Source organism: Myotis lucifugus, unplaced genomic scaffold (genome assembly GCF_000147115.1).
Source record: "Myotis lucifugus unplaced genomic scaffold, Myoluc2.0 scaffold_5, whole genome shotgun sequence".
NCBI classification, from domain to species: Eukaryota; Metazoa; Chordata; class Mammalia; order Chiroptera; family Vespertilionidae; genus Myotis; species Myotis lucifugus.
This window is the reverse complement of record NW_005871053.1, coordinates 1737224-1755255: the sequence shown is the minus strand read 5'-3', so window position 1 is coordinate 1755255 and position 18032 is coordinate 1737224.

Genomic DNA, 18032 nt, shown 5'->3' with positions numbered 1-18032 from the left:
AATAAAATAATCTTTTAAAAAAAGAAGCAATTAAATATATTTTTTCCCTATGTCCTATATATGTTCTACCCTACAGTAGGCAATGAGGACTGAGTATATTATCCTATATATACTGTCCAAAGAATACTGATGTACATACTTAAAACATTTTTAGCCAAAATGAGTACTAGGAAGAATAAAGGAAAATAAGTGTTTTAAAACTTCATTCTTTACTTTGTTGTAGTTTATTTTCCTGTCTTTTATTTTGGATCTTGGCAAGTAACTTCTGGTCTAACAACAGGTAAAATCGGACCTCCCATGAAAAAAATAAGCTACCATGCTAAAAGTACTCAAAGGGTACCCAAAGTGATTAAAAGCCCCTTCAAAGAAATAACCAATCAAAAAAGAAGGCAAAATTAAGGATTAACAAGTGATTAGGTTCTGGTAACATCCTTTGCTACTGTAAAAGGCATCACAATCATCATTGCAACCAAAGGATTGGTTAACAACTGTTTGAAATGTAGCTAAAAAACTATCACTAGAAGCAAGCTGTAACTTGAGCAAATTTGAAGAAAATGCAAAGATGAAAATGCAAATGCCAGGAATGCATCTCCTTGGGGGCTATGCTGTGAAACCCTAGTATAATGCTCACTTGCAGACTCATTTACAAAAAAAAAACAGAAAGCTGCCTTAAGCTAAAATGGATATGATAGTAGTTTAATATAATTAGAATATATAGTACACAAGACTCACAAAACTATTTGATTTTAAAACAGACGTGTTTTGGGATCCTAAGAACCAAAGAATGAGAATGACGAAAGCTGAAAAATACATTTATACATAAATTCTATACATAATTTTAGTGGATTTCCAAACTCCATGAAAACTCAGTGTGAAAGTTCAAGTGAAAAGCATTACATCCAGGACAATAAAGAGAACTATGTCCCAGGATGAAAGTATGCAGCAGGCTTACGCAAACTGTCCAGAGGAGAGTTAGAAGACAGAGGGTTATATGAGAGTGGACTCCAGAAAAAATGGAAATCTTATACAGAAATCTTATCGACCTAGAAACCAAGAGGTCACCGTTCAGTTCCCTGGCAGGGCATATGCATGGGTTGCAGGCTTAATCCCCAGTAGGGAGCATGCAGGAGGCAGCCGATCAATGATTCTCTCTCATCATTGATGTTTCTATGTCTCTCCTTCTTTCCTCTCTGAAATCAATAAAAATTTAAAAAATAAAGTCAGCATATAATTCAATCTCAGAACACTTATGATTACAAAACCAAAAGAAATCATTAACAATCTTGACAACATAAAAGTATAAGAGACTGGTATTATCACCATTTTAGAGATAAGAGCAGAGTACTTGAGATGTTAAATGACTTGCCCAAAACCATTCAGCTAAGTGGAAAGACCAGAACTCAAATTCTGTTTTATTGATTCCAAAGTCCATCCTCTTAACAATATACAACCATCGTAACGGAAGCCACGACAAGACAAGAATGCCCTCTTAGAGTTTAACTCAGAACAGATTAGTTTCCTTACCCTTTCCCTCCACTCCTAACTAAACCACAGTGCATGTGTAAAGGGCCTCCCTACAACCATCCCCAATATCACCACCCCACCCCCAAAACACATTTATATGTTTAAGAAGCTGGGACTTTTATTCTTTTTCCAGGTTACTTTTAGTAAAGCATTAATGAGATGTATTTGTTTAGTTCTACTACAAAGTAGTTATTTTTTTAACTAATAACAAAAAGTTTTTAAAAAGTGTTAATCAGCTTGGGTCCTGACATAGATCTAAGACAATGTCTGAATGAATGAAAAGTTAGCTAAGTTACAGTCTATCAAGATGGTTCATTCACTCATCAAACATGTATTTAGTACCTCTTACATGCCAAGCACTAGAGAGAAAATATGGTGTTTAAAAACAGACTCTAACACTGTGTCTCTGAACCAACTTTAGAATGACAATCATGATAGTTTTAGAGTCACTTTATTTTGTATATCCCTGAGTGACCTTGTAAGCTACTTAAATAAAAATATAACTTGCCTGGCCAGTGTGGCTCAGTGGTTGAGCTTCAACCTATGAACCAGAAGATCATGTTTGGATTCCTGATCAGGGCATATGCCTGGGTTGCAGGCTTGATTCCCAGTAGGGGGTGTGCAGGAGGCAACCAATCAATAATTCTCTTATCACTAATGTTTCTCTCTCTCTCCCTCTCCCTTCCTCTCATAAGTCGATAAAAGTATATTTAAGCCCAGCCAGGATGGCTCAATGGTTGAGCATCGACCTATGAAGTAGGACTCCTGGTCAGGGCACATGCTCAGGTTGCAGAGCATGCAGGAGGCAGCCAATCAATGATTCTCTCTCACCATTGATGTTTCTATATCTCTCTCCTCTCCCTTCCTCTCTGAAATCAATAAAAATATTTTAAAGTATATTTATATATATATAACTTATTATAGTATCTTATAATACTGTGTTCCTTGAGAGAAGAGATAAATAATATCTATAACATGAAATATTCCTATAAGTTTGAAAACTTATTTTAATAATGGCCTGTACCTTAGTCCAGAACCCTTAAATTACTCTTGTGGTACTCTTCTCACTAACATCTTCATTCTTAGGGAGTTCAGGCCTGATTCAATATACATAGACAATAATTTATATCATTTTCCCATTATTTTGGGAATAATATGAAAAATGTTATACTAAAATATACAATAAATAGGCAAGTTCCATAATAACGCTTTTGTGCCAGATATTTTTACTGTTTCAAAACCACAAACTAGCTTTCAGATATAAATATAACATAGGGAGACAGAGGGGGAAATTAAGTTTTAAAATTTTAGAACAAAAATTTCATTAAAAAGTTGTAACATACATCTGAACATTTGCTTAAAATTCCTTTTAAAATTTCTTGGGCAAAACAATCTTTACCTGTTAATAAAATAAGGAGTTTCTAATATTTTCTCTATCCAGGGACATAACAAATTCTCCTCTATATGCTCACAAGAAAACTATGGGAGCCCTGGCCAGTGTGGCTCAGTTGGTTGGAGTGTTGTCCAATACACTGAAAGGTCACAGGTTTGATTCCCCATCAGGGCACATACCTAGGTTTTGGGTTTGATCCCCTGTTGGGGTACGTGCAAGAGGCAATCGATGGATGTTTCTCTCTCACATTGATCTCTCACCCCTCTCTCTCTCCCCCTCTCTTCCTCCCTCTCTTCCTCTCCCTTCCCCTCTCTCTAGAATCAATAAAAACATATCCTCTGGTGAGGATTTAAAAAAAAAGAAAGCTATGGGAAACAAATTATAAAACCGTTTGACGGTTACACTTTCAAAATAATGGAAGATATCACGTTATAGACAAATTAGACAATCTCTCAGCTGAGAAATGACTTCCTTAATCTGAAATTAAATGAGAAAATCTATTAACTCTATTAAAATACATAGCTTGTCAAATACTAGACATTCAACAAGTGGCTGCTATACTTATAAAACTGGTATGTCTTTTATTTATTTGACTTTTACTTATTTCATCTGCTTTGAAGCTTAAGAAGCATTTAGTTCAACACAATGTCCCAGGAAACAAAACCATTCCTCGGCCCAGACATTCCCTAAATCCAGAATTGGGTACAAAAATTTATAACTGGTCACAAAGGGGCCTGAGCAAGACAGTAAAGTGACTCAACAGAGTCCAACATCATCACTGTTGAAGCCATGTTAAGGACCAATCCTGCTATCTGTCCAAAATGCCCTCCTTTGTTGTATACCAGATATCTATGTGCTCACAGCTTCTAATGGGATTGAAAAGCATGGGGGTGGGAACAGTTACCAAAGAAATAATCAAGAATTAACAATTCCTGGCTGCAAAATAAGGATCTATTTTATAAACTTCAGAAAAAAATTTTTGCTGGATTTTTCACTGACACATCTCTCTCTTTTCATGAAGAATGCCTTTTCTGAAATTGGGGACAAGTAGTGCTGGTATGGCACGAATCCGAACAGAAACAGTGCTAACCAGTCATTCTCCTGACCCCTGAAATAAAGTAAGCATACTCTGTGATGACTCAAAACCAGGAATAAGAAGAAAAAAAGCCTACTGTGGTATCAATACCATTTCTTCAGCACACTCAGTAGCCAGAAATCTTCAAGTTCCTAACAATCTCTAATGCTACTATTATTCCCAGTCCTTAAACCTCCATGAACTATGTCTATGAATTTAAAAAAAAAAAAAAAAAAAAGGACGCCCTAACTGGTTTGGCTCAGTGGATAGAGCGGCAGCCTGGGAATGCAGGGTCCCAGGTTCGATTCAAGTCAAGGGCATGTACTTTGGTTGCGGGCAAATCCCCAGTAGGGGGTGTGCAGGAGGCAGCTGACCAATGTTTCTCTCTCTTCGGTATTTCTAACTCTCTATCCCTCTCCCTTCCTCTCTGTAAAAAAACCAACAAAATAAATTTTTTTAAAAATAAATAAAAGACTGAATTCCTCGTTTCTTATTTCCTAACCTAGGAACTTCTCACAAGAATTTTGTCAGGCCCAGATCAAAACTGAGATCACAAAACTTCACAAATACCAATTATATAGGACTTAAGCAGATTAAAAAAAAACCAACACACAACAAAAACAGACTAGCATTCATTACACAGAATAGCTGTAAAGGCCATATGACAAAAGAGAGTTTCCCAAGAAAACAATGAGTAAATTCTATAAAGGATCATAACATTCAACAACTTTGAACAATTGATTTTATAGGTTAGATATAGAATCACCGTATGACCCAGCAATTCCACCCTAGGTAAATAGATGGTTGGGCAAAAGTAGATTTACAGTTGTTTGTATGGAAAATAATACAATAACTAATAAATAATAATCCTATACAACAGAAGCCTAATATGCAAATCGACTGAATGGTGGAACAACCAGTGGCTACGATGCACACTGACCACCAGGGGGCAGACACTCAATGCAGGAGCTGCCCCCAGCCCCCAGGCCCCAGGCCAGCCAAGGCAGGTGCCAGCGGGGGGGCCCCCTGACCACCCCACTGGTCACCCCACAGATCGCCCCTGATCACTGGCCAGGCCTAGGGACCCTACCCGTGCACAAATTTCATGCAACGGGCCTCTATAACAAGAATAAACTGTTTCATGTACTCACAATTGTAAACCTACTTTTGCCCACCTGTATATCCAAAGGAAATGAAAACATATGTTCACACAACTTTTACACAAATGTTCATAGCAGCTTTATTCATAATAGTCAAAAAAGCAGAAACAACTTAAACATCAACTGATGAATGGATATATAAAATGTGGTACATCTATACAATGGAATATTTTTTGGCAATAAAAAGAAACAAAGTACTACTGATACATGCTACAACTTGGATAAACCTTGAAAACCTTATGCTAAGTGAAAGAAGCCAGTCAAAAAAGACCACATATTATATGATTCTACTTATTTGAAAGTTCCAAAATAGACATTCAGACATAAAATAGATTAGTGTTTGCCTAAGGGCTGGGCGTTGGCAGGAGTGACTGCTAATGGGTCCAAGGTTTCTTTTTTGGGGTTATAAAATGTTCTAAAATTGATTGTGGTGATAGATGCACAATTCTGTGGATACACTAAAAACCACTGAATTGTATACTTTAAATGGGTGAACTGTATGATACACGAATATCTCACTAAGGCTGTTATTTAAAAAATCAATTTGTGCTCCAAGTTGAGAAGTAAAAACTATTGAAAAAAACCAGCATTATTATTAACAGTTTGCCCAGCAAATCAAGAACAGCAAAAATTCCTTATTTACTTTTTAACAAAAGTTTTAACAGTGCTTCCATTAAAGTGATTATATATTTAATCAGATCTTGCCAATTTGCTAAGACCTCATACTTCTGAACTATGCTTATTCTGATGGAAATTTACACATACATACTATATAAAAATTCATTTTAAGGATTCTCTAAAGAGCTCAGAGATTTTGAGCCATGAGAAAGAGGTGTACTATATGAAATTAAATGTAAGACAGATGTTCATTATAAAATCTTTCTTATTCAGACTGAGTATATAATCTCTCAGATAAATTAGCTAATAATGTTAATTACTAAGAGCTCTCCAAACAGTGTTCTTATTAAGTGTGTGCTTTGAATCACCCATTTGTAATGAGGAACTGAGATACCGTGACATACCAATGATAAAACATAATCTTCTATGAAACAAAGAGAGGCCTTTATTAACCTGCACTTAAAAAAAAAAAACTTTTTAAAAAAAATTCTTTAAAAATCACTTTACCAGACTTATTTATCAATTCTGACTGGTATTTTTCCCTCTCCATGAAAATGTTTTAAAGTAAAAGTGGTGTCAACAGGCTAACTACAAATCTTCAATGAGCATACATAATTTGAGGAAACCAAAAGACAACAAAATATTTTTCAACAGTGCTTCTTAAAAGTAGGGAGATAATACGTAAGAGGAAGTTTCTAGATTAAAAATCACTTTACCAGACTTATTTATCAATTCTGACTGGTATTTTTCCCTCTCCATTAAAATGTTTTAAAGTAAAAGCGATTCCGGTCAAGTGCATGTACCTGGGTTGCGGGCACATCCCCAGTAGGAGATGTGCAGGAGGCAGCTAATCGATGTTTCTACTTCTTAAAAGTAGGGAGATAATATGTAAGAGGAAGTTTCTAGACTAAGTTTGTACATAAAGAAAAAAGATAGTAAAGATTATAACATGAGGCTATCAAAGACAAAACTAAGTAAAGGAGAAGACATGCGGAAAGATTCTAAGCCAATAAAATTTACATGAAAAGACCAATGTAAGGTGAAAAACAACTCTAATTTTCTAAAATTAGATATTCATTGATATTATTATAAATAACTACCAAAAGATATATAAATTTGTCAGGAAGATTTTTAATATGACTATATTTCAATATACTAAGAAAAACTTCCTCATCTGAGAAAAGTAATATGGAATAATAAAGATCTTAACAATATCATTTATTATATTATTAAATTTGAGAAATGAGTTTCTCAATTATAAAGATACTAAAGAAACAAATATATTTTAAAATTAAACCTAATTACTAAAAACAATACAAGCTCTAATTTCTACAATAAAGGTAAATTTTAAAAAGATGCTAACATCAAAACAAAGTTAAATTTATAACTATATGAAAAAACTCCCCAACTGGTCATGCAAATATTTGAAATATATACATATCTTATTACCTTACTCTCTGTTGCAACTTGAAAGGGAAGTATATAAGAAATTAAAATATTATGTTGTGTGTAATAAAATGGCAATGTAGTTCAGAGTCATTTTTTTCCAGTTTCAGAGATAAGAACATTGTCTCTAAAAACCCTTAATCAATTTATGTAATTTATATATCAGAATATAAAGAAGTAGACAAATCAGAGCAGTCTACTGATCATTACTTTCCCTTAATGGCTAAATAAAATAATACAAAAATTTAGATGACTTACATTGTTGTTTCGGGTTTCTACAGCAGGGAACTTTCTGACTATGAATTTCACAGCAGATTCCAGATTTTTGTCAATAAGGTAGGATGGCTTTGCCTTGGGGTCTCCGCATGCCTATAAAACAACAGTAATTTAAAAAGTGAAGTGCATCCTTCTAAAACCAAGGAACAACAGTAAATCTGTAATCAGAATTTAGAGAGATATTTATTGTTTTTTGGTGAGCAGGTGATAAAATGAATAGGCAAAGTGCAGGGATTGTCACAGCTGAAATATGCAATGGGAGACAGTACAGAGATGTTCTTCTACTGAAAAAAATGCATGGAAAGTTTTAAAGCAGTTAACGCAGAACAGCAGTGAAGGAAAAAGCTCAAACCTAAAAAAAAAGAAAAAGAAAAGAAAAAGGAAAAAAGTTCTTGGTTTGAGGTAGGATTGTATTCATCTGAAGCTAATAAAATATTACAAAATTAAATATTCAGAAAAATACTGAAAATGTTTCTAAGTGTTATAAAGTAAAAGCTTGTTTACATGTCTTTCCAAAATGTTTTCCTCATTCACTTAAACAAGAGCCCTAGTTCAAAAGAACCGGAAGCTGCTAACACTGTCTTTATAGCACTAAAGTGTGTTGCCTGTTCCTCTGAACATCTGAGTTACAGGAGTGTTTTCCATCATACCAGCAGCACTTCGAACAATGAATCTACATCTATCCTATATATACCTCATAAGCACAGAACAAATGGAAATGTTTACATTTTTATCACCTCAGTAGTACAGCATTCTCTATAGTAAACTGTAAAGCATTACATAAATGTAAGGTATCATTAGAACTTTTTATCTGAACTATTAGTAATACAGAATATAACTTTCAATACTGCTTACTGCTTCATTATGTGACTATTAACTGCTTGCTAGTGAGATGTTATTTCTTAGGGAATTACTAAAACTTTAACGTTCCTATTTCACTTATTTTTATTGTATTTTTAAAAGGATGTGTTCTTTGAAAATTTGTATCACTCTACTATGTATGAGGAAATACAGTATTACAATTTAATGTTTTTCATTGTTTACTATAGCTATGTTGTAGATTGCAGAAAGAGAAATTATGAAACATGAAACTGATCTGAAAGCGGGCAAGCGGGCAGAGGGAAGGTGAAAAGCTTTGCAAACCTTCCAAACTTGTCCTTGCTGGGGAAGCATTGTAATAAAAAGAGAGAAAATTACGTGTAAACAATGATTGTCAAACTATGACATACGTTTCAGTAGAGAACTTATGCACTGCAGACTATGAATACCAAAACAAGATTAGAACTATATGGTGCTACAATTTTAAAGGTATTCTAAGTAGCGAGCTGTAGTATACATTAGATTCCATATACTATCCATATATATTGAAACACTGTGTAAGGACAACCACATCAGTTTCTTGGTGCTCTTTCTAAATAAACTTAAAATAATTCTAGATGGAAAAATAAAGACTACATGCAACTATAAAAATAGGAGCAAACCATTGGTGAAATTTTACATACCTTAAAAAGAAACGGTAGCCAAAAATAAGAATAAATTGTTAATTGGATGACTTGTACTTCAGCTCAAATTGAAACTATTTTTCAAATATCACCTAACTTCCTTCTAATCCAAAGTACAAAAATCAATGCAAACATTCCTATATTTTCCAAAAGGAAATAGGAATGCACTAAGAGTTCTGTTAATTCTCACACATAGATACAACAAAATTACTTTAAGATATTTTGAACTTCCTAATCTTTAACCAGACTGAAGAAAAGGCAACTATGTAAATTCCATTTCAATATCATATTAAAATATATCTGACTTTTCCTCAGACTAGACTATCAGTTTAACATGTTATTTCTTATAAATTAACCTTCCAATTAATCCGATTCCTCAAAATCCTATATAAAAGGGTAATATGCAAGTAGACGGCAGAACTGAACAACCAAAGTGTAATATGCTAATGATACGCTAAGGCTGCTCAACCACTCGCTAAGACGTGCACTGACCACAAGGGGGCAGACAGTCAACTGGTTGACCAGTCGCTATGATGTGCACTGACCACTAGGGGGCAGATGCTCTGACAGGTAGGTTAGCTTGCTGCTGGGGTCCAGCCAATCTATCGGGACTGAGCAAGATTGGCAGGACACGCCCTGGAGCCCTCCCACGCTCCCTCCCCAGCCCAATCCTGCACAGGTGAGGTCCCTCAGCCTGCCTGTGCCCTCTCACAATCCAGGACTCCTCAGGGGATGTTGGAGAGCCAGTTTCAGCCCAATCCCTCAGGCCACTCCCCCTGGGAGGGCGCCAGACACAGGGCTCATGGCTGGCGAACTTTAGCAGCGCAAGCCCCTCCCACTTGGGACTGATTGGGCGCAAGCCCACAGCAGGCACAGTGGGGCCAGGATGAGCGCAAGTGGCAGGTAGGAGCTGCAGGCCCGATCCCTACCAGCCACCCAGAGGGACCCCACCCGTGCACGAATTCATGCACCGGGCCTCTAGTTAGACTATACTACATAACTAAGAATTTGTCCCAATAATAAAAATAGCTACAGATTAGCATTTCCTTACATCAGTGATATAATGCAAATCAAGTTTCATAAACATGCCTGAGGTAGTGCCGAATTCTAAAGTGATTCCAAATTATGTTTTGTTTTTAATATGTTTTTATTGATTTTAGAGAGAGGAAGGGAAAAGAACAGAGAGATAGAAATATCATTGATTGGCTGCCTCCTGCACGCCCCCTATTGGGGATTGAGCTTGCAACCTAGGCATGTGCCCTGACTGGGAATCAAACAATCGACCTCTTGGTTCATGGGTCAACGCTCAACCACTGAACCACACCGGCTGGGCTGTGTTCAGTTTTTTAATGACATGTATTATCTTTCACATTCTAATTATGTATAAAAGCAGTTATCCAGCCCTGGCCCGTGTGGCTTAGTTGGTTGGAGCATCGTCCCCATACATGGAAAAGTGGACAGTTCGATTCCTGGTCAGATGTTGGGGGTCAATCCCTGGTTGGGCACATACAGAAGGCTGCTTCTCTCGCTAATCAATTTTATTTTAATCAGGTATCCATTCTAACAATATTAGTGATTATCAAATAATAAACATGATAGTCTACCATACCCACTTCCCACAATCACAAACTTTACTGTGTAACTAAGTAACTAAATATATATATATATGCAGCTCTTCTGAAGTAAAATCTGAGGTATTAATAACTTACAATTTACTTATTTTAATGGTTTATAACATCAGCACCACTTCAGGGGCTTTTTCTTAATCAATAGGTTTGGGTCAAGATCTAGATATGTGCCCAGGCAGCATGGCTCAGTGGCTGAGCATTGTCCTATGAATCAGGAGGTCAAGGTTCAATTCCCAGTCAGGGCACATACCTGGGTTGCGAGCCCGATCCCCGGTGTGGGGAGTGCAGGAGACAATCGATCAATAATTCTCTCTCATCATTGATGTTTTTCTCTCCCTCTCCCTTCCTTTCTGAAATCAAATATACTTTAAAGAAATAAATAAAAAGATCTAAATATGTGTATGTTTTAAAACCTTCCAAAATTATTATATTGTATATCCCTGACAATCACTGGTCTCAATTTAAAATAAAAAAATTATAATCCAAAAAGTTAAATAACTTGTCCAAAATTTTAAAAATTTATATAGAATCTAGCTCTCTCAACCCACAGAATGTACTGCAGGTATGGAAAATGATATGAAGTTTAGAGGTTTTATGCCTACAAGGAGGACATTAGACATTAATAAGATATTTAATAACCTTGGGTATTTTGTATCTATATATTCTACTGAGTAAAAGCTCTGGAATCTTAAATAATAATTGGCTACAAGGAGTTGCCTAGCTGAAGCTTGTATTCATACATCAAAAGTAACACAAATATAACTATCTTTTCCTTCCATCTCCCCCAGACTGGGATTTTTAACTCCCTTCTCAAGACTCCCACAACCACACTTACACACTTCACTAAGATAGGGACTTCTTGGCATTGAAAGCTACATTTTAAAGTATGTTTCCCTGTATTCAGAAAGACATTCAATAAATGAAGAATAAGTGGATGAACTAAAAGAAAACCCTCAACCTTTGGAATTAATTAAAATAGCTCATCTGACTTATAAAATAGTTTTAAAGATGTAGTTTTATTACTGTTCAGTATCTACAATAAGCAACTATGCAATCAGAATTAAGTATTTTCCAGTACAGGTTCTTTTACTTAAAACAAGAGCTTCCTTTGAAATTGGCACATATACACTCTACTTACAAACAATTCAAGAGCTTATGAAATTTGTTAACTTATTTAACTAAAACACTTCAGTACAATATTGTGTGAAGAAATGATTAGATTTTCTCATCACTGTCAAAGTAAGTAAACAACTTACCAAAGTCTAAATATAAGTATTGCAAATTCCTAATAGGATCAAAATGAAGATTTTACTACATTTACCAATAAAGGCAATATTAAAACCAGTCAACAACAAAAAAATACATCCAGGGACTAGAAAGGAGTATTACTAATTCTGTAAAGTCCAAGACAGAAAGAAAAGGAACTACATTTCTTATATTTCACATCGCAGGGTTTTTCAACATGAAATTATTACCATTTGACTAGAATTCAAAATGTACAATGAAAAAAGTATGTCTGAAATTTGAAAGTAAAAAAAATACATCTCCAAGTGAGGAAATGACTGCACGTATCCTTATAATTAGGAAGATTAATGCTACTTTTAGTTTACACCTTCCTTTCTGCTTTATATGTACTCTTTATATGTATGTACTGCTTTATACATATTTTCTTTAGTATTATTTGTATGGTTAATCCTTTCAGTTTGCATATTTTAAAATGTCAGGGATAAACTTCAGGAATAATCATTACAAAGAAAAATGTATAAATGTGAAAAGTAAATATAAAATAAGTGTCCTCAAAATTTTTGAATAAATTGAATTTTAAAATTCCTAATGCTAAACTATTTTTCATTGTATACATTACAAGGCTAAACAGAAGTCTCCATTCATAATCACTCTGGCCCTACCCAGGTAGTTCAGTTGGTTAGAGCATCCGTCCAACACATAAAGGTTGCAGGTTTTGGATCTCTAGTCAGGAGAATCAACCAATGAATGCATAAATAAATAAAACAACAAATGGATGTTTCTCTTTCTCTTTCGGGTGCACGCGCTCTCTCTCTCTCCCTTTCCTCACCCCCCCTTCCTTCCTCTCTCTAAAAATCAGTAAAATAATCACTCTACTGATAGTATAAACTTAATGGTTTTTTGCATACAAATCCATACGAAGTCCATACAAATGTAGTCTACAGTATAGAAAACAGTTATTTCTGTTATATAATTACTTATTTTCTTTAAGGCTATTGAGTCTTCAAAATTTTTTATTTCCCACAAAAATTACACTAGTGACTATAAATCAAATGGTAAAAATAATTTAGAGCTCAGATTCAGGGACCAAGAAATAAAGGTGCCAATCCAAATTCTTATTTTCTAGAGTAAGAATTGAGTAAATTACTTAACTGCTGCAAATTCAATGGCTTTATATATACTTACATCACAGATATAAGGACAAATTTTTAAAAATCAAAATACTTAGCATATAGTAAGGCTTCAATAAATGGCATCTGGCATTACTTTAATTACACATTATTTTTACTGGACATAAAGAGAGGAAACTTGCCAAGCCAGCGTGGCTCAGTGGTTGAGCATCCACCCAGGAACCAAGATGTAACCAGTTCAATTCCTAGTCAGGGCAAATACCCAGGTTAGGGGCTCTATCCCCAGTAGGGAGCGTGCATCTCATCCATGTTCTATGTCTCTATCCCCTTCCTCTCTCTCTCTAAAAAATAAAGTTTTTTGTGTGTGTGTGTGTGTGTCTGTGTGTGTGTTTTAAAGAGATAGAACTACTTAATTCCGGTAACATACAAAATGTACATCTGCTAAACCTGACCCAAAATTATTACTGGAATTTTACTTAATACTAACATTGCTAGTAAATCATCAAACAAGAATATGAATTAGATTTTCAGTCATCCTAACCAGTAAGGACAAGAACTTTCAACACTGACAAACTTTGTCATCTGGGCCTCATTTTTAACAATCTGGATGTAGCTAGCTAAATATGTCCATTCCTTTAATATTCTTAAAATGTAAATATACAACCAAAAGATTAGGACCCCAATTTCATTTCTATGTAAACTGCACCATGCTTCTTTTTAAATTTTATTTTTGTAAAGAGCTTAATTTAATCATAATGTAACAAACTACTCATGCACATGTTAGCAATTATACAAAAAAGGGTACAAGTATATATGGCTTATTTTTAAAAGGGATAGGCAGACAGAGAATTTTTGAAGTCACATGTTTCTGTTCTGTTTGAGTTTTTTATAATAAACGTGCTACTTTTGCAATTATTTTAAAATTTTTAATATTTAAGTTATTTAACAATTCCACAAAGAAAACACAAAATAGATAATCTATCATTGCCACTTCAAAAACTAAAAATAATTTTTTTCCTAAGTATTTTCAGTGATCTTTATCTCCTTAGCCTACCATCCAGAATAACAATGATCAAATCTTCATTTTTACAAGCACTTCCTTAAAAATAAAGTTACAAACAGACATAATAGGATTTGTTGTTTAAATAAATAATATATAATTTAAATTCAGATTTATGGAGGAATAATGTTTTATTCTTAACATGTTTAAAGCTCTTGATAATGAAATCCTACTGGAAGAAAAAAATCTTATGAAGAGAAACAGTGAAAGGGAGGGCTGAAGCTGGCCACCCTCCTTTCACCTTGCACTGCATCCTTCACATGCATCTTTTTTTCCTCCATTAGATAAGCAGAAACCAGCCAAGAACTTTCACTTTTACACTGCTATTCTATTGATTTCCCCCCCATAAAATAAATTTATCCATAATCATGGGAAAAGGGCTGTGGGGAAAAACTGTTGCTCTAAGCGAGAAAAAAAAAGGAAATGTGTTGAAATCTGCAAAAATATTTCATTTTTTAAAAAGATGGGATGGGTCTTTTCTGTCCTTTATAGATTGAGGTAATAATTTAACAAGAGCAAAAATAAGCAAGTATTAACTGAGACCTTTTTGGTACAGAGTTATCAAGTTCATGTTGGTGATATAGAAAAAGAGACAGAAAAAAAACAAGAAAGAGTCAACAACAACAAAACAATATTTTTTAAACTCAGCAAAAAAAAATGTTTTCTTTTGGGATTTGGGAATGTTTGCTAAATAATGGTAAAATTTCAGAAAAACATGTTGCTCAAAAGATTGCTGAGACTTCTAAATAAGTGCTACCTTACACTCCTAGACATTTTATTAAACAATTTTCACATTGTTAGTCTTTTATCTTCACAAACAATCCAGTGAAGTAGGCAGAGCATTACCATCCCTTATTACAGAAAACTAAACTTAGAGCTCAAGTTACTATCTAAAATGAGCCATAACTTCTACCCTGCTACTTGACAATGAACTTGTAAAGATAACATAATCAGAACTGGAATCGACTTTAGCATTCCTTTTACGTTATTTTTCTCCCATTTCATAGATGAGGAGAAATGAAGCTCAGGGAAGTCATGGCACCTACTCAATGTTACAGGACACAGTGACAGACTGAATATTGGAATGCAGATCTCCTAAGTTCTGGTCCAGTACTCTACCACCCATCACCAAACTGCCTGCCATGCCACATTCACATATAAAAGTAGCCTGAAAAATATGAAAAATCACTACATAAGTGAGTGGTATTAGGTGTGGAAAAGGAAAGACATAGTTTTAATAAAAAATAAAACTTTAACCCTAGCTGGTTTGGCTCAGTGGATAGAGCGCCAGCCTGCGGACTAAAGTGTCCCAGGTTCGATTCTGGCCAGGGGCACATGCCTGGGTTGCAGGCTCGATCCCCAGTGTGGGGCGTGCAGGAGGCAGCCGATCAATGGTTTCCTCTCATCATTGATGTTTCTACCTCTCTATCCCTGTCCCTTCCTCTCAGAATACAAACAAACAAAAATAATAATAAAAATAAAAAACAAAACTTTAAGGAATTCAGAAAAAATAAATTTAAATGTGAAAGTACCTACCACTTTCATGTCTTTTCCCTAAAATCCTCCTTTATATGTTCCTACATCCCTGATTAGACAAGTTCTCTAAAATTTCCATAACCAGTACATATTAAGATCTCAAAAATTTCACAACTGATGAATTTTTTTTTAATATGGGAAACATTTTTCAGTAACCATATTACATTCCCCCTAATGAGCATTAAAGCACATTCTTGATTATAGGTCACTGAAGTATTTTTCATATGCTCACTAAAATATTTCCATTGCACACTTGCAAACAGAGCAAAGTAATCAGATCTGATAGACAATCTAATGCACACACGCATTAATAAAAATATAACTGATTGGCAGACATGTATTATATGGTGGAAGGTTTTTTTGAGGACTGTAAGAGACTGAGATTGAAACGATAATGTGGTTTACACTGTCATAAAAATGCAGAAAGCATGAGCCTTATAAACACATGGTGAACAGATCTTACTTTTTTTATTTTTATTTTTTTTGGCAAGATTTTTGAACAAATGTTTCAATCCTTAGCCAGTCTTATAGACACATCTACAGCTGAAAGATTCAAAATCTATCTGATGTATCTGTATGCAAAATTACATGAGTGCAAACCCAAATTTATTATTAAAACTAGAGAAAGATTATATATACATATATACACACACTCACACATATATACACATATATCAGATATTGTAGTCGTTCATTTCAACAAGGCCTTGAAGGTCTCATGGACCTGATAAATCCCAAAGTACTAGTAATTAAAAAATGAGTAACACTGTCCCTGCCCAGAGGGAACTCACAATCAGACAAGGCAGACAAAATATTTTTCAACAAACTATAAATGTTAAGTGCTGAAATATATAACATTTCAGTAACTCAAAATATCTGACACTTGGATATAATGATTATATTCAACTCATCTTAAATTTTACTAGTTCAATAATACAAGAGCCTGAAGTTTCTCAAAACAGGAAGTGAAAGAAAATACGCTTTTGAGAAAAAGCAGTTAACTGAAATTATAAAAATTCAAATGCCTAGAATTTAGTTTAATCTTATTTAACTTATGAAAGTGGGATATGTAAAGTTAGGGTGTATTTATACTATAAAAATGTGTAATGAATGCTTTAAAAAAAAAAAAAAAGGTATTTTGCCCAAATACCCAAATCACTTTTGATGTTACTCTCACTTCCTCTTCTGAAAACCATCATAACCATTTCCTTTAACCACAATACCACAGGTCTAGTAACTTTTAGAAATGTTTGACTTGCTTGGTGTTTTGGGATAAAGCTCATATAGAAACCAATTTCCAAGTTTGTTAAAGAATGCAATCTCACAGAAAAGTTCAGGTAAATGCAACCTGTAAGTAAATATCTCTAAAATTAAATATTTCCACCCTACATTAATCTATAACCAAGGCTCTTTGGTCAATGCAGAGGGCTTCTTTGTAATAACACCGAGCCCCTGCCACATAAAATGTAACAAACTGGTGGGTATGTTACCCTCCCGACTGCACTGGATTTAGAGGCAGCCAATCCTTTCATCCAGGTGAGCACTGCAACAGAGCGATCCTTAGACAAAATTTATCGCCATTAAGCCAAGGCCGTATTCTCCTTTAGAATTACAGTGTCTGCATCTAATTGTTGAAATAACCCAGTTTTACACTTGAACCCCATGATACGAATTTCAAAAAATACATGCTTACTTCAGCAGCCCTAAGCATTGTAATCTATTGCTATGATTAAACTAAAAGGAAATATTCGTGATATATTAAAAAGCCAACAATAATGATGAAGATATGACATTAAGTACACATTGGAAACTAAGGATCTATAGATTCTATAGCGTACCCAAAACACTTAATTTTCTTTACCAAATTCTTTAAACTTACCGACATTGTCTTACAAGGAAGTTGTTTTCTCCTAAGTTATATATATACACATACATATATATGTATATATATGTATGGGGGTGTGTGTGTGTGTGTGTGTGTGTGTGTGTTATTTCGTTACATCTATTTTTCTTAACTCCAACTCAGGCTACTATCCCTTAATGTGAGCAGCTCTGTGAAGACTTTCAATGGGCCTATCAGCCACAGCGACTGAAATGATCAGAATGTGCTCTGGATCAGTGGTAGCAGCCACATATTCACCGCTTCTATTTGCACAGAAGCCGAACTTGAAGAAATGGGGCCCGGCCTGCTAGACAGGGCGGAACACTAGGATGCGGAGCGCAGGGGAGGGAGGGAGGCGGTTATTCCGGTTCCAGTGACTCAGCCGGAGTATTTCAGGAGAACCCTGTCCACCCGCCTCCGCCCCACCTGCAGGAGGAGGTACCTGCTCCGCGTCCGCACGCCTCGCGCGCTCTGCCCGGCGACCCCCGGAAAAGCCGGGAGCGCGGGGTACGGGGTGCGGAGCGACCATCCCCGGGGCCATTCCCTCCGCATTCCTG